At 40.5% G+C, this 18,639-nt stretch overlaps 1 pseudogene across 1 annotated transcript; it reads right to left on the bottom strand.

Annotated features, from left to right (window-relative positions):
- Nucleotides 1-3,792: 3,792 nt before the first annotated feature.
- On the bottom strand, nt 3,793-4,886 carry LOC309812455 (hsc70-interacting protein-like; annotated as a pseudogene). Its single transcript has one exon. The product of its transcript is annotated as a hsc70-interacting protein-like (transcript).
- Between the last annotated feature and the right edge of the window lie 13,753 nt (nt 4,887-18,639).

Here is an 18,639-nt window from a genome sequence, read left to right as displayed (position 1 = left end):
CAGGGCCTTCTCCTCTGTGGGTCTGTGTGCAATCTCCCTGCTCTGTGTTCACAGGGCCTTCTCCTCTGTGTGTCTGTGTGCAGTCTCCCTGCTCTGTGTTCACAAGGCCCTCTCCTCTGTGGGTCTGTGTGCAGTCTCCCTGCTCTGTGTTCACAGGGCCTTCTCCTCTGTGTGCAATCATCTGCCTCTGCCTCTGTCCTCTTACAACAATACTTGTGATGGCATTTAGGATACACCCAGATATTCCAGGAGGAGCCCCTCCTTTCAAGACTGTTAACTCAATCACATCTTTTGTCATATAAGGTAATATTCACAGGTTCCAGGAATTACAATGTGGATATGTCTTTGGAATCACCATTCAGCCCACTACAGCAATCGTCATTAATGACCACAGACCTACTCTGTGCTGAGAGTTATGGTTACACAGAGCTACAGACAGGAGTGCTGTCCCCTAGAAGCCTATAGCCTGTAAAGGGAGACAGAACTCATGAAAAAGTCAATCACAGGGAACATAAAATGGTGCAGTTGATGTGAAAACAGTTTGGTAGTTTCTTAAAAAGTTAGACATAGACTTAATCATATGATGCAGCAATTCCACTCTTATGTATATGCCCGAGAGAAATGGAAACATATGTTTATTCAAGGACTTACACATGAATGTTCATAGCAGCCTTATTCATAATAGCCCCAAAGTGTAAACAGCCCAAATGTCCATCAACTGGCAAGTGACAGACACAATGTGGCGTGTCCAAACAATAGAACACCACTCAGCAATAAAAAGAAATGAAAAACTGATACATGCTACAACATGGATGAACTTCATGCTAATTGAAAGAAGCCAAACACAAAAGACCAACTTTGCATGATTCCATTTATATGAAATATCCAGAAAAGGCAAATCCATAAGAGATGGAAAGCAGATGACTGGTTGCTCTGGGCCTGGAGGGTAGGAAACAGGGGTCAACTGTCAATGGACATGAAGGATTTTATTGGGGTAACAGAATTGTTGCAAAACTAGATTTTGGTGATGGTTGCCAAATTCAGTAAACTTACTAAAAACAAAACAACAAAAACATTGAATTGTACTGTTAAAATGGGTAACTTTCATGGTATGCAAATTATACTTCAATAAAATTATTTTTTTTTAAGTGAATATAGCACAAGGCCACATACAGTAAAGGTAAAGTGAGTGATGGAAAGGTTGAAAAAAGGATATGAGTGTGGAATATGTGTGTGTGTATGTGCTGTATGTGTTATCTTGGGCTGGCAGACAAGCACAGAGGAACCCAACCAGAGGTGCAACGGGAAAGATCAGGTTCAGTTCTGGCCTCAGGGCCCACAGTGTCATTCTTTCCCCTGCCCGTTTCTTGACCTCCTGCTTGCTCACCCTTGGCAGGCTGCCTGGAGACCCAGTGGTCTATGGCCCAGTGGACTTCCTGAGCCTAGCTTGACCCAAAGGCAAGTGTCAGCAAAGCATGTCACCCCTCTCCACTCCCACATACCTAGCTCTCCATCAGGCTGGCTGGGGCCTCCTCCATCAGAGAGGGGACTCTGGGAGTGAAGACCTGCTTAGCCTGCAATGGTCTAGCCCTAGCCTTCCAAAGCACAATGATAACACCTTTCCATGCCCCCTTAGATCCGTCCCACATTACTTCCTATGGGTTCTCTCGCAGGGAGATCGACAGGAAACTCTGGGCTGGTTGTTTATGTCTGATATACTATTAATATTGTTGAAAACGTTTCTTAAAATGATAGCTTTCCGTGTATTTAGGGATCAATCAGGCCCCCTAACCTAATCTTGGATTAACCATCACACACCAGGGGTACACATAAATGACAGAAAATAAATAAAAATGAATGAATTCTATTTTTGAGAGTTTGAAACCTTCCAACTTAATAGGAAACAGAGTGGAAATGGGAATGATATCCTCTTATTCTTTCAAACATCTCTGTGTCTTAGGGTCTTATAGAAAGCAGATTCAAAATAGATGCTTATTGGATTGATTAGTTCAAACGAAACAATAACAACATTCCCTTTTTCTAAAATTCCAGACTCGATTTTGGAACCAGCCAACTCCCCTTTGGAAATCCAACAGAAAAAAAAAGTAATTCATTGAAAAAATGATAATAGGTTCCTTCAGGAGACAACTCCTGAGAGGAGGCATGTATCTTGCTCCAGCTGGTACTTTCACACGTAAGTGATTTCTTAAATCATTCAAGACATAATGTCAAAAATGCCATTGAGGGGCTTCCCTGGTGGTGCAGTGGTTGAGAGTCCGCCTGCCGATGCAGGGGACACGGGTTCGTGCCCCGGTCCGGGAAGATCCCACATGCCGCGGAGTGGCTGGACCCGTGAGCCATGGCCGCTGAGCCTGCGCGTCCGGAGCCTGTGCTCCGCAACGGGAGAGGCCACAACAGTGAGAGGCCTGCGTACAGCAAAAAAAAAAAAAAAAAAAAAATGCCATTGACATTTTCCTTTCGCTAAGGTAACAAGAAAATGGCCTTGGAGATAAACTCTAGAAATTTTTCTCTCATACGACTATTAGTGTTCTTTTTTTAATCTCTGAAAGACCTAGGACAGACTTTAGAAATTAGATACCTTCTGTCAAATTGCAGTCTAACAAGATTACAGGTTATCTTGGGTCTCAAGTCACATGTTATAAAGATGTGAAGGTCATCATTTGGAAGAAATACAGTTTGTAATACGTACTCTGATAGTAATCTCCCTGGGGCCCCAAAATATGACGGTAACTACTTCATAAGGTTGGTGAGTGGATGATGCAATGTGCAGGGATTGGCACACAATGTAGTACCCAATCAATGACTGTGGTAACGGTGGTTATCACCCTTTAAATATAAATAAAAAGAAGAGGAGGGCTTCCCTGGTGGTGAAGTGGTTGGGAGTCCGCCTGCCGATGCAGGGGACACGGGTTTGTGCTCCGGTCCAGGAAGATCCCACGTGCCGCAGAGCGGCTGGGCCCGTAAGCCATGGCTGCTGAGCCTGCACGTCCAGAGCCTGTGCTCCACAACAGGAGAGGCCACAACAGTGAGAGGCCCATGTACCAAAAAAAAAAAAAGAAAAAAAAGAAGAAGAGGAAAGGTAAATCGCCAATAATCATTTGGAAGGTAAATGCAGATTTAAACCAAAATTAGATACCACTTTTCAGCCACTCCAGCATAGTACTAAGAGTTAGAAAAATTGTGAAGCAATGGGAAAGCCCATCCACTGCTAGTAGGAATATAAATTAATACAACCAAATTGGAAAGGAGTTTCACATTATCTTGAAAAGTTGAACATACACATCCTCGATGACCCAGAAATTCCACTCCTAGGTACATACCCTACAGAGGTTTTGTGTATAAAGCCTCAGCGATCATGAGCAAGAATGTTTGTAGCAGTGTCATTTATCATACCAAAGAGTTAGAAACAATCCTACTGCCCACTGAACTTGGATAAATAAACAGTGGTATAGATACACAAGAGAATAGTATATAGCAGTAAAAGCAAATGAACTGTAATTGTTCAATTCAAACATTTAATTTTACTTTATTTTTTTAATTGTTTGAAGTTTTCAATTTCTAGTAGGAAAACATTATCTGAATGAATACCCTAATGGAAAACCATTGTAAAATATTTCAGCTGCATTTGGGGCAGAGGGGTAGGGATTATCCTCAAAGCACCTCAGCTTTCTTCATGAGAAGGTCAGAGGTACACGGTTCGTATTACTGTGACATCCATTAGGTGATCTAAGTTGCTTTACCTTCAGCAGGGGCTTTATTTGTCAGAGGGCATTATGCTTGACCTCCAAATTTGGCCGACAATTTACTGATGAGATTCATAACCTTTGGGTTGCTCTGATATTTTGACATATTTGCTGGGTTCTGAGCCACATCCTGGAAGGCCACCATAACTTCTGGATCCTGCATGGCTGCAAGAACCTCTGGATCACTAAGAATTTCATTGAGCCCAGGCATTCCTGCCATTCCAGGCATGCCCCCTCCCATTCCAGGCATTCCTCCAGGAAAATTACCAGGATTCCACCAAGAAACCACCTGGAAAAGAGCCATACTGAGCTCCTGACGGTCGTCTGGCTTCTCCTCTCTCTGGGCTCTCTCATGTTCTTCCCGAGCCTTCTTGACCTTTTCTATTCTTTCTTTGATCTCTCGCCCTTCAGATTTTCGCTCATACTTTCTCCGACGTTCAGCAATTTTCTGGGCCCTTGGTTGAACTTCTTTCATAATTGCACTAGCATCTTCATCATAATCCAGCTTACAGACAAGGGCAAGATTATGGGCAGCTTCTTCCCAATGGCCCAAAAGTCTGTGCGCTTTCCCTCGCCATTTGTATGGCTGAGCTGAATCAGGATTTATTTCAACAGCTCTGTCACAGTCTCGGATGGCAGCATTTGGCTTCTGTAATTTGATGAAGACACTGGCTCTCTTGGCATACAGAATGGCCAAACGAGGATTTAACTTGATGGCATCTGTGAACAAGTCATGGCTTTCTGTAGTTCACCATCATTTAGGGCATCAACGGCAGCCACTTTTTTTATCATTTGCCTAATCCATCATCTCCTCAGTTATCTATACATTTTCATCTCCCATTTCTGGAGGGGCATCAGTGTCTGGTTCATTCACACCTTCATTGTCAAGTTCTAGATCACTTTCCTCACTTGATGGTTCATCTGTCTTTATGTTTTCCTCCACCTTCTTACTGTTTTTTCTTCCTTGGTATTTGCTTCCAATTTAGTTTTATGAGTAGCAGGTCGTATTTTACCCCCCATGCTCTCCACCCACTCCCTCAGGAAGCACATTTCCTCGGTGTGCAGAATGCTCGGGTCCTGCTTGCACATTTTCACGAAGGCTCGAGGCTCGCTCACTTTGTGCGGGTCCACTGTCCAGAGGCAGCGGGAGGCAGCAGGCGTGGCAGAGGCTGAGGCCAGATTCCAGCAATCAAACATTTTAGAAACACAATGTTGAACTGAGGTGTGACTCCATTTTCAAAACAGACAAAACTAAACAATATGCCATTGGGGACACACAGAAAAGTAATGGTTTCTCTGTGAAGATGTTGAGGAATGGGGCTGGGAGGCATTCACTGGGACATTAGGATTTCAAAAGAACTGACGATGTCCTATTTCTTAAACTGGGCGGTGGGTTCAAGAGTATTTTTTTTTCTCTCTAAATATATTCTCTTGTGTGCACAAATTATTCCTAATAAACATGAAAATAAATCTTAATATTCACTACAAAAAATCAATATGGAATGTGATCAGGTGATCCCCCAAAGAAATCAATAACTAATAAGCTGATTTTTTAATCTTCAAACTTACTAGTAGTCAAATAGTTCTAAAATTTTTTCACATAAGATTTAAAAATGAGTAGTGTTCTTCAGCACTCAGGTTAACGAAGGTATTTTTAAAATAATACTTAATGCCTGTGTTAATGCAATGAGATGGACATAGTTATACTCTGCTGGAAGCGTAAATCAGCACAAGTTTTCTAAAAAGCTGTTTGATGACATATATCAGAAAGCCTTAAAAGTTGTTCCTTTGATTCAGTAATTCCATGAAATCTCAGAAAATCACAAGAGATTGATTCAAAGATTTAGACTCTATATAGCATTGTACACAAGTAGCCAAAAATGCAAAAACATTTATACATTCATGCAACAAATATTTATTGAGCACCTACTATGTGCCAAGTAGTGTTTGGGGCACGTGCAATACATTGGTGAACAAAATTGACAAAAATCTCTACCCTCATGGAATTTACATTACAATGGGAGGAGTAGATAATAAATGGTAAACTTAGTAAATAAAGTATAATAGTACATGAGAAAATAATAGACGCTGTGAAAAAAAAAGACAAAGCAGAGCAAGATAAGAGCAATCAGGAGTGGCTGGAGGCAAGACAAAAAGGAACCGTTTCCTTCATTAAGAAGATGACGCCTGAGCACAAGATTCTAAGGAGGTGAGAAATCTGGGTAGTGGGTCTTTGGGCATTCCAGGCAGAAGGAACAGCTAGTGCAAAGGCCCAGGGGCACAGTTTGTCTGACAATTAGAAAAACAGTAAGGAGTCCAGTGGGGCTGGTGTGGCCTGGGCAGGGAGAAGAATAGGAGATGAAGCCAGAGAGATAAGAGTTGGGGGCAACCTTGAAGGGCCTCAAAGGCCATCATAAGGATGTAAGCTTTTACTCTTAGCAAAATGGGGAGCCCTTGCAGTGTTTGGAGCAGAGAGCTATGATGTGACTTATATTTTTTAAAGTTCAAACAATGTTCAAACAATAGAGCAATGACTAAATAAATTATAGTAAGTCTTTGCTTGTTCAGAGTAGGAGCTCAGAAAATATTTGGAGAACAAATGCATATACTAAAATATTACACAACCATTAAAGATTATAACTGCAATGAATATTCAGGGACATGGAAAAATTCTTATCATGCATATTAAATGAAAAAAATATGGTTAAAAAATTATGGCTCCAATTTTGAATAGATAGGTAGGTATGTAGATAATTGATAGATAATGGAAAGAGAAATAGATTTTTAAAAAAAAACTATAGGGAGATACCATCTAATACAAAATGGTTTTAAGTAAATGGTGAAATTACAGGCGTTTTTATAGTATTTGTTGTATTTGGGGTATTTCTGGATTTTTTTTTTTTTTAAGCAGAGGTCTTCTTAGAAGCCCATATGATTTAAATTTATTTATTTATTTATTTATGGCTGTGTTGGGTCTTCATTTCTGTGCAAGTGCTTTCTCTAGTTGTGGCAAGCAGGGGCCACTCTTCATCACGGTGCGTGGGCCTCTCACTATTGCGGCCTCTCTTGTTGCAGAGCACAGGCTCCAGACGCGCAGGCTCAGTAATTGTGGCTCATGGACCCAGTTGCTCCATGGCATGTGGGATCTTCCCAGACCAGGGCTCGAACCCGTGTCCCCTGCATTGGCAGGCAGATTCTCAACCACTGTGCCACCAGGGAAGCCCTATTTCTGGATTTTTAAAGAATAATAATGTATTACTTTCATAATCATAAAAAAAATAAATTTATATTTTTAAAACCTACCATAGGCATATGGTATTCTTTGTAATTACTATGCTGAATGTCAGGAAATATATCCATCGATCAAAATTATTAGATTTTTTTCTGGGTTCCTGGGAAAATGGAAGGTATTTGATATTCATTGGCTGAATTTAACAGCAGGCAGCCTGCAGTTCATCAGTGAGGCTGTCACCAGTAGTTCAATAAATCCATTGGAATCACTACAGAAGAATTCTAATGGGATCATGGAAACAATTTGGCTGGTAGAAAACAAATGATTAAAAAGTCATTACATTATCTACACAGGCAAGAGAATTGCCTAATTTAACCACGAAAGTCACTACAAAAGACCAAAATAATTACACTGTAAATGGATACCCCAAATAAGGGAATCATTTGATTTTAATGATATCCAGAGAGAAAATTATAGGTGCAGGGTGAGTTTGCCAGAGCTGCGTAGAACAGCTCATTAGCGCCTTCACTGGATTCAATCGACTGCTCATTTGAATCTGAGGCGCCCAGTCCCCCTCATGGGAGCCCCTTCTTGTTAATTTCATTTTGGTGTCTGGGTCTGATGTCTTCAGATGCCTGAGTCTCACTGAAGGCATGCCAGAGGACAGATGAGAAGCATCTCCTTTTAAGTTCCTACCAGGCTCAGTTTGTAGCAGGATATCAGCCTCTGTGGCCAAGAACATGTTGAACCACCAGAAACATGTAGTAATTTGGTCCATGAGGCATATGGAGTGATGAACCAAAAAAGAGTCCTTAAGAGAACCAAAAGTGGGATTCCCATGAAACATTTGCAAAGCTCCCAGAAACATGCTTTCTCTCTCTCAAGGGAAGGTTCCATGTCCACTATTTCCTGAGGAGCTGGAGGGTGCCCCCTGTTCAATAGAATCTTCAGATCCAAAGTGTCTTACCCAGCAAAGGTGGATGCAGAATTAAATTGTTGCTCATTTATTTAATCATCTGACAGATATTCATTGAATTCCTACCAGGTATCATTTGAGGATGAATAAGTCCCTGCATTAAAAAGCGAATCATTCAAGGACTTCCCTGGTGGTGCAGTGGTTAAGAATCCACCTGCCGGGCTTCCCTGGTGGCACAGTGGTTAAGAGTCCGCCTGCCGATACAGGGGACATGGGTTCGTGCCCTGGTCTGGGAGGATCCCTCATGCTGCAGAGCAGCTGGGCCCATGAGCCAGGGCCGCTGAGCCTGCACGTCCAGAGCCTGTGCACCGCAACAGGAGAGGCCACAACAGTGAGAGGCCCACGTATCGCAAAAAAAAAAAAAAAAAAAAAAAAAGAATCCACCTGCCAGTGGAGGGGACATGGGTTCAAGCCCTTGTCCAGGAAGATCCCACATGCCGCAGAGCTACTAAGCCCATGTACCACAACTACTGAGCCTGCACTCTAGACCCCGCGAGCCACAACTACTGAGCCCATGTGCCACAACGACTGAAGCCCGTGCACCTAGAGCCCGTGCTCCACAACACGAGAAGCCATCACAGTGAGAAGCCCGCACACCTCAACAAAGAGTAGCCCCCGCTTGCTGCAACCAGAGAAAGACTGTGTGCAGCAAGACCCAATGCAGCCAAAAATAAATAAATAAATTTACTTAAAAAAAAAAAAAAAAAGTGAATCGTTTAGAAAGGAAAGCAGACAATAGCAAAGATCAATAAAACTAAAAGCTGGTTCTTTGAGAAGATAAACAAAATTGATAAACCATTAGTCAGACTCATCAAGAAAAAAAGGGAGAAGACTCAAATCAATAGAATTAGAAATGAAAAAAGGGAAGTTACAACTGACATTGCAGAAATACAAAGGATCATGAGAGATTACTACAAGCAACTATATGCCAATAAAATGGACAACCTGGAAGAAATGGACAAATTCTTAGAAAAGCACAACCTTCTGAGACTGAACCAGGAAGAAATAGAAAATATAAACAGACCAGTCACAAGCACTGAAATTGAGACTGTGATTAAAAATCTTCCAACAAACAAAAGCCCAGGACCAGATGGCTTCACAGGAGAATTCTATGAAACATTTAGAGAAGAGCTAACACCTATTCTTCTCAAACTCTTCCAAAATATAGCAGAGGAAGGAATACTCGCACTCATTCTACGAGGCCACCATCACCCTACCTGGGTTTGGGATGATCTCACACATTGCACCTTACTACTCGGGAAAAAAAGAGCCTTTTGGATATATGGGTATGGTATGAGCTATAATATCAATTGGGTTCTTAGGTTTTATTGTATGGGCCCATCACATATTCACAGTAGGTATGGACATTGATACACGAGCATACTTTACATCAGCTACTATAATTATTGCCATCCCTACAGGGGTAAAAGTATTTAGCTGATCAGCAACACTCCACGGAGGCAATATTAAATGATCATCAGCCCTGATGTGAGCCTTGGGTTTCATCTTCCTTTTCACAGTCGGTGGACAAACAGGTATTGTCCTAGCTAATTCATCATTAGACATTGTACTTCATGATACCTACTATGTAGTCACACACTTTCACTATGTGCTCTCAATGGGAGCTATTTTTGCTATCATAGGAGGATTTGTACACTGATTTCCACTATTCTCAGGGTATACACTCAACTTGACATGAGCAAAAATTCACTTTGTGATCATATTCGTGGGTGTCAACATAACCTTCTTCCCACAACATTTCCTAGGCTAATCTGGCCTGCCTCGATGATACTCTGACTATCCAGATGCCTGTACAACATGGAATACCATCTCATCAATAGGCTCATTCATCTCATTAACAGCGGTCATACTGATAGTCTTCATTATCTGAGAAGCATTCACATCCAAATGAGAAGTATTAGCAGTAGAGCTTACTATCACAAATTTAGAATGACTAAATGGATGTCCCCCACCATATCATACATTTGAAGAACCAACCTACATTAATCTAAAATAGTCAAGAAAGGAAGGAATTGAACCCTCTCTTATCGGTTTCAAGCCAACATCATAGCCACTATGTCTTTCTTCATGAACTAGGTATTAGTAAAACTTTACATAACTTTGTCGAAGTTAAGTCACAAGTGAAAATATTGTATATCTCTATGGCATACCCCTTCCAACTAGGTTTTCAAGATGCAACATCACCCATCATAGAAGAACTGCTACATGTTCACGACCACACACTAATAATTGTTTTCCTAATTAGCTCCTTAGTCCTCTATATCATTACACTAATACTTACAACTAAGTTAACACATCCTAGCACAATAGATGCCCAAGAGGTGGAGACTATTTGGACTATCCTGCCGGCCATTATCTTAATCTTAATTGCCCTGCCATCATTACAAATTCTTTATATGATAGATGAAATCAACAGCCCATCTCTTACTGTAAAAACTATAGGCCACGAATGATACTGAAGCTATGAATACACTGACTACAAAGACCTAAACTTTGATTCCCATATAATCCCAACACCAGACCTAAAACCAGGAGAACTACGACTACTAGAAGTAGATAACCAAGTAATTTTACCTATAGGGATAACAATCCGAGTACTAATTTCCTCCGAAGATGTACTACACTCATGAGCCATACCCTCCTTGGGCCTAAAGACAGACGCAATCCCAGGGCACCTACACCAAACAACCCTAATATCAACATGACCAGGCTTGTTCTACGGACAGTGTTCAGAGATCTGTGGGTCAAACCACAGCTTCATGCCAATTGTTCTTGGACTAGTGCCCCTAAAATACTTCAAGAAATGATCAGCGTCTATACTATAAACTCATTAAGAAGCTAGATTAGCGTTAACATTTTAAGTTAAAAACTGAGAGCCAAAGTTCTCCTTGATGACATGCCACAACTAGATATAGCAACATGATTTGTTACTATTTCATCTATATTTCTAACACTATTTATTCTATTTCAACTAAAAATCTCAAAGCACATCTACTACCCCAACCCAAAATCAACACTCACTAAAATACAAAAACAACATGCCCCTTGAGAAACAGTATGAACAAACATCTATTTGCCCCCTTCGTAACCCCAGTAATAGGCATCCCTGTAGTCATCCTGATCATTATATTCCCAAGTATTCTATTCCCAACATCAAAATGACTAATTAATAATCGCATAATCTCCCTTCAACAGTGATTAATTCAACTCACATCAAAGCAAATCATAGGTATTCATAATCAAAAAGGACAAACCTGATCGCTAATACTAATATCACTAATTCTAGTTATAGGCTCAACCAATCTCCTCGGACTATTACGCCACTCATTTACACCCACCACACAGCTCCCAGTAAATGTAGGAATAGCAATCCCTCTATGAGCCAGTGCCATCATTATGGGCCTCCGTAATAAAACAAAAGCATCCCTAGCCCACTTCTTATCACAAGGCGCACCCACTTTCCTCATCCCTATGCTAGTAATTATCGAAACTATTAGCCTAGTCATCCAGCCAGTAGCACTGGCAGTATGACTAACAGCCAATATTACTGCAGGCCACTTACTAATACACCTAATCGGGGAGACAACCCTCATGCTAATAAGCACCAGCACATTCACAGCTCTTATTACATTTACTATTCTCACCCTACTCACCATCCTTGAATTTGCTGTCGCTGTAATTCAAGCCTATGTATTTACCCTCTTAGTAAGCTTATACCTGCACGACAACACATAATGACCCACCAAACCCACACGTATCACATAGTAAACCCCAGTCCCTGACCCCTCACGGGAGCTCTTTCAGCACTTCTCATAACATGAGGCCTAATCATGTGATTCCACTTCAACTCAATAGTTCTACTAATACTGGGCCTACTAACTAATATTCTAACAGTATATCAATGATGACAAGACGTCATTTGAGAAAGCACTTTCCAAGGCCACCACACACCAATCGTCCAAAAGGGACTTCAATATGGAATAATCTTATTTATCGTCTAAGAAGTCCTACTTTTTACCAGCTTTTTTTGAGCCTTCTACCACTCAAGCCTCGCCCCCCACTCCTGAACTAGGTGGATGCTGGACACCAACAGGCACTCACCCCTTAAACCCCGTAGAAGGACCACTCCTTAACACTTCTGTGCTATTAGCCTCTGGCATATCCATTACCTGAGCCCATCATAGCCTTATAGAAGGAAATCACAAGCACATACTCCAAGCCCTTTTTATTACAATTGCCCTCGGTGTTTATTTTACACTCCTACAAACGTCAGAGTATTACGAAGCCCCCTTTACAATCTCAGATGGAGTCTATAGATCAACTTTCTTCGAACCCACAGGATTCCACGGACTGCAGGTAATTATTGGATCTACTTTTCTTATTGTTTGTTTCCTATGCCAACTAAAATTCCACTTCACATCCACCCACCACTTCAGCTTCGAAGCTGCTGCTTGATACTGATATTTTGTAGATGTTGTATGACTATTTCTTTACGTATCTATCTACTGATGAGGCTCACAGTCCTTTTAGTATTAATTAGTACAACTGACTTCCAATCCGCTAGTTTCGGTACACCCCGAAAAAGAACAATAAACCCAATACTGACCTTATTAACAGACACAATACTAGCCTCATTACTCCTACTTATCGCCTTCTGACTTCCTCAACTAAACCCTACGCAGAAAAAACAAGCCCCGACGAATGCGGATTTGACCCTATAGGATCCGCCCGTTTACCCTTTTCCATAAAATTTTTCCTAGTGGCAATCACTTTCCTTCTTTTTGACCTAGAAATTGCCCTCCTACTACCCCTCCCCTGAGCAACCCAAACAAACATAAAAACAATACTTATCATAGCCCTATTTTTAATTTCATTGTTATGAATATTAATAATATTATGGATAATAATATTATGAATAATGAATATTAATGAATCTCATTATTCATGAATAATTTCATTATTCATTTAATTTCATTATTTTATTTCATTGGCCTACGAATGAACTCAAAAGGGGTTGGAATGAGCTGAATATGGTATTTAGTTGAAAATAAAACAAGTGATTTCGACTCCTTAGATTATGGTTAAAGGTATTTAGTTGAAAATAAAACAAGTGATTTCGACTCCTTAGATTATGGTTAAACTCATAACTACCAAGTGTCCCTAGTATATCTAAACATTATTATAGCTTTCACTATATCCCTTGTAGGGTTACTAATATACTGGTCCCACCTAATACCCTCACTACTTTGCCTGAAGGGCATGATACTATCACTGTTTAGCCTAGCAGCCCTGACAAGCTTAAGCTCACATTTCACCTTAGCCAGCATAATACCATTCATCCTACTGGTACTCGCCGCCTGCAAAGCAGCCCTCAGATTAGCCCTATTGTAATAGTATCAAACACATGTGGGACCAATTACGTACAAAACCTCAACCTTCTCCAATACTAAAATTTATTATCCCCACAATGATATTAATACCTCTAAATTGGCTATCAAAAAGCAACATAATCTGAATTACCTCCACAACCCACAGCCGATTAATTAGCCTTACAAACCTACTTCTTCTTAACCATTTCAACAACAATAGCCTCAACTACTCATTAATATTCTTCTCCGACTCCCTCTCTGCACCATTACTAATCCTAACAATATGACTCCTCCCCCTAATATTAATAGCCAGCCAATCCCACTTACTCAAAGAATCACTAATCCGAAAAAAACTATACATCATAATACTAATCATGTTACAAACACTTCTAATCATAATTCACTGCCACAGAGCTAATCCTATTTTACATTATATTTGAAGCCACGCTAGTCCCTACCCTTTTTATCATTATCCGCTGGGGTAACCAAACAGAACAACTTAATGCAGGACTTTACTTTCTATTCTACACATTAATTGGGTCACTCCCATTGCTAGTGGCATTAACATACATACAAAACATCACAGTCTCCCTAAATTTCCTAGTACTTCAATATTGGACCCAACCACTATCCAACTCCTGATCCAACATCTTTATATGATTGGCCTGCATGATAACCTTTATAGTAAAAATGCCCCTCTACGGCCTCCACCTTTGACTACCCAAAGCACATGTAGAAGTCCCCATTGCAGGCTCCATAGTCCTTGCACTGTACTACTAAAACTCGGGGGCTATGGCATGCTACGAATCACGTGAATACTCAATCCCCTAACAGAATACATAGCATACCCTTTCCTTATGCTTTCCTTATGGGGAATAATCATAACTATCTCTATTTGTCTACGTCAAACAGACCTAAAATCACTCACTGCCTACTCCTCAGTCAGCCATATAGCACTCGTTATTGCAGCTATCCTCATTCAAACCCCTCGAAGTTACACAGGGGCTACTGCCCTAATAATTGCTCATGGCCTCACGTCGTCTATATTATTTTGCCTAGCAAACTCAAATTACAAGCGAACCCATAGCCAAACTTTAATCTTAGCCCAAGGCCTGCAAATTCTCTTCCCACTAATAGCCACTTGATGACTATTAGCAAGCCTAACAAACCTGCCCTACCCCCAACTATTAATCTAATTGGAGAACTGTTCATAGTTATATCAACTTTCTCATGGTGAAATCTCATTATTATCCTAATAGGAACCAATTGTAATTACAGCCCTATACTCCATGTATATACTAATCACAACACAATGCAGCAAATGTACACACCATATTGATAATATTATACCTTCCTTCACACTAGAACATGCTCTTATAGCTCTCCATATCCTACCACTTCTACTCCTGTCACTAAACCCTAAAATCATCTTGGGCCCCCTATACTGTAAATATAGTTTTAAAAAAACACTAGATTGTGGATCTAGCAACAGAAGACTAAGACTTCTTATTTACCGAGAAAGTATTGCAGGAACTGCTAATTCATGCCCCCATACCTAATAGTATGGCTTTTTCAAACTTTTAAAGGATGGTAGTTATCCATTGGTCTTAAGAACCAAAAAATTGGTGCAACTCCAAATAAAAGTAATAAACCTATTCCCTTCTTTTGCCTAATCACACTACTAGTACTAATTATTCCAATCATGATAACTAGTACAAACTTCTACAAAAATGATAAATATCCGTCGTATGTAAAAAATACCATCTTATGTGCTTTCATTACTAGTCTAATCCCAACAATAATATTCCTTCACACAGGCCAAGAAATACTCATTTCAAACTGACACTGAATTACTGTCCAAACACTTAAATTGACACTTAGTTTCAAAATAGGTTATTTCTCAATTATATTCATACCAGTGGCATTGTTTATCACATGATCTATCATAGAATTCTCAATGATATATACATTCAGATCCTTACATCAACCAGTTCTTCAAGTATCTACTCCTCTTCCTCATCACCATACTAATCCTTGTTACAGCCAACAACCTCTTCCAACTTTTTATTGGATGAGAAGGGGTAGGAATCATATCTTTCCTGCTCATCGGATGATGACACGGACGAACAGACGCAAACACAGCTGCTCTTCAAGCAATCTTATATAACCGCATCGGAGATATCGATTCATTATATCAATGGCATGATTTTTATCCAACACAAATGCATGAGACCTACAAGAAATTTTCATACTCAACCTAAGCCCTTTAAACCTCCCCCTCACAGGACTCCTACTGGCCGCAGCTGGAAAATAGCCCAATTTGGACTTCACCTCTGACTCCCCTCAGCAATGGAAGGTCCTACCCCAATCTTGGCCCTACTCCACTCAAGCACAATAGTTGTAGTGGGAATTTTCCTATTTATCCGATTTTACCCTTAAACAGAAAACAACAAACTCATTCAAACAATAACGCTTTGCCTAGGAGCCCTTACCACCCTATTCACAACCATATGTGCTCTCACCCAAAACGACATTAAAAAAATTATTGCCCTCTCTACCTCAAGCCAATTAAGTCTAATGGTAGTAACAATTGGTATTAACCAACCTCATCTAGCATTTTTACATATTTGCACACATGCTTTCTTTAAAGCCATACTATGAATGTGCTCTGGATCCATTATTCACAACCTAAACAACAAGCAGGACATTCGAAAAATAGGAGGCTTATTCAAGACCTTACCCATCACTGCAACAGCCCTTATCATTGGATGTCTAGTGCTAACGGGAATACCTTTTCTCACCGGTTTTTACTCTAAAGACCTAATTATCGAAACCACCACCACGTCTTATACCAACGCCTGAGCCCTATTAATAACTAACCGCTACCTCCCTCACAGCCATCTATAGCACTCGCAATATCTTCTTCGCACAACTGGGACAGCCCCGCTTCTCTCCTTCAGCTCCTATCAATGAAAACAACCCCCTCTTACTTAACTCCATCAAACGCCTGTTAATCGGCAGCATTTTTGCTGGCTTCGTCATCTCCAACAACATCCCTCCAACAACCATCCCCCTAATAACTACACCTTTGCACTTAAAACTAACTGCCCTTATAGTAACAGCTCTGGGCTTCGTACTAGCATTCGAAATCAATCTTAACACACAAAACATAAAATATACTCACCCCTCAAACTCCTCTAAATTCTCCACTCTCCTAGGATATTTCCCCACCATCATATACCGCCTACCTCCCCATCTAAACCTATTAATAAGCCAAAACTTAGCAACCTCCTTACTAGACTTGATCTGACTAGAAACTGTCCTACCAAAGACTACAGCCTTCATTCAACTAAAATCCTCCACACTAATCTCAAACCAAAAAGGCCTTATTAAACTATACTTTCTATCATTTCTCATTAGCATCACCCTCAGTATACTCCTAATTTAATTTCCCCGAGTAATCTCCATAATAACCACAACACCAATAAATAATGACCAACCAGTAACAATCACCAACCAAGTACCATAGCTGTATAACACTGCAATCCCCATAGCCTCCTCACTAAAAAACCCAGAGTCACCAGTATTATAAATAACCCAATCCCCCAACCCATTAAACTTAAACACAATTTCCACATCCTCATCCTTCAAAATATAATACACCATTAAAAACTCTACTATCAACCCTAAAAGAAATGCCCCCAGTACAACCTTATTAGAAATCCAAACCCCAGGATATTGTTCAGTGGCTATAGCAGTTGTATAACCAAACACAACCAATATCCCCCCAAAATAGATCAAAAATACTATCAGACCCAAAACTGAACCACCAAAGTTTAGCACAATCCCACACCCAACACCACCACCCACAATCAACCCTAAACCCCTATAAATAGGCAAAGGTTTTGAAGAAACCCCCGCAAAACTAATCACAAAAATAATACTTAAAATGAATACAATATACGTCATCATTATTGTCACATAGACTTCAACCATGACCAATGACATGAAAAATCATCGTTGTCATTCAACTATAAGAACACCAATGACCAACACCTGAAAAACCCACCCACTAATAAAAATCCTCAACAACACATTCATTGACCTCCCTACCCCATCAAATATCTCATCATGATGAAATTTCAGTTCCTTACTAGGCATCTGCCTAATCCTACAAATCCTAACAGGCCTATTTCTAGCAATACACTACACACCAGGCACAACAACTGACTTCTCATCAGTAACACATTTGCCGAGGCATCAACTATGGCTGAATCATTTGATATATACATGCAAATAGAGCTTCCATATTTTTTATCTGCCCTTATGCCCACATAGGACGCGGTCTATACTATGGATCCTACACCTTTCAGGAAACATGAAATGTTGGAGTTATCCTACTGCTTTATAGTCATAGCCACCACATTCATAGGCTACGTCCTACCTTGAGGACAAATATCATTCTGAGGTGCAACTGTCATCACAAACCTACTCTCAGCAATCCCATATATCAGCAATACCCTCGTTGAATGAATCTAAGGTGGCTTTTCTGTAGACAACACTAACACAATTCTTCGCCTTCCACTTCATTCTCCCTTTCATCATCACAGCTGTCCACCTATTCTTCCTTCACGAAACAGGATCCAACAACCCCACAGGAATCCCAGCCGATATAGACAAAATCCCATTCCACCCTTACTATACAATTAAGGATATCCTGGGCGCCTTACTATTAATCTTAGCTTCACTAATATTAGTCCTATTCTCACCTGACCTGCTAGGAGACCCCGACAACTACACTCCAGCAAACCCACTCAGCACACCACCACATATCAAGCCAAAATGATATTTTCAATTCACGTATGCAATTCTATGATCAATCCCCAACAAGCTAGGAGGAGTCTTGGCCCTGCTGCTCTCAATCCTAGTCCTGGTATTTATTCCAATACTCCACACATCCAAACAACGAAGCATGATATTTCGGCCCTTCAGTCAATTCTTATTTTGAGTACTAGTGGCAGACTTACTAACACTAACATGGATCGGAGGACAGCCCGAGGAACACCCATACATAATTACTGGACAACTTGCATCCATTTTATACTTTCTTTTAATCCTAGTGTTAATACCAGTAATTAGTCTCATTGAAAACAAGTTCCTAAAATGAAGAGTCTTTGTAGTCTAACACAATACCCCGGTCTTGTAAACCGGAAAAGGAGAACAACATATCTCCCCAAGACTCAAGGAAGAAGCACTAAACTTCACCGCCAGCACCCA

This window comes from Mesoplodon mirus (assembly GCF_964341445.2).
Source record: "Mesoplodon mirus genome assembly, chromosome: 11".
NCBI classification, from domain to species: domain Eukaryota; kingdom Metazoa; phylum Chordata; class Mammalia; order Artiodactyla; family Ziphiidae; genus Mesoplodon; species Mesoplodon mirus.
This window is presented reverse-complemented; position numbering and strand designations above follow the sequence as displayed.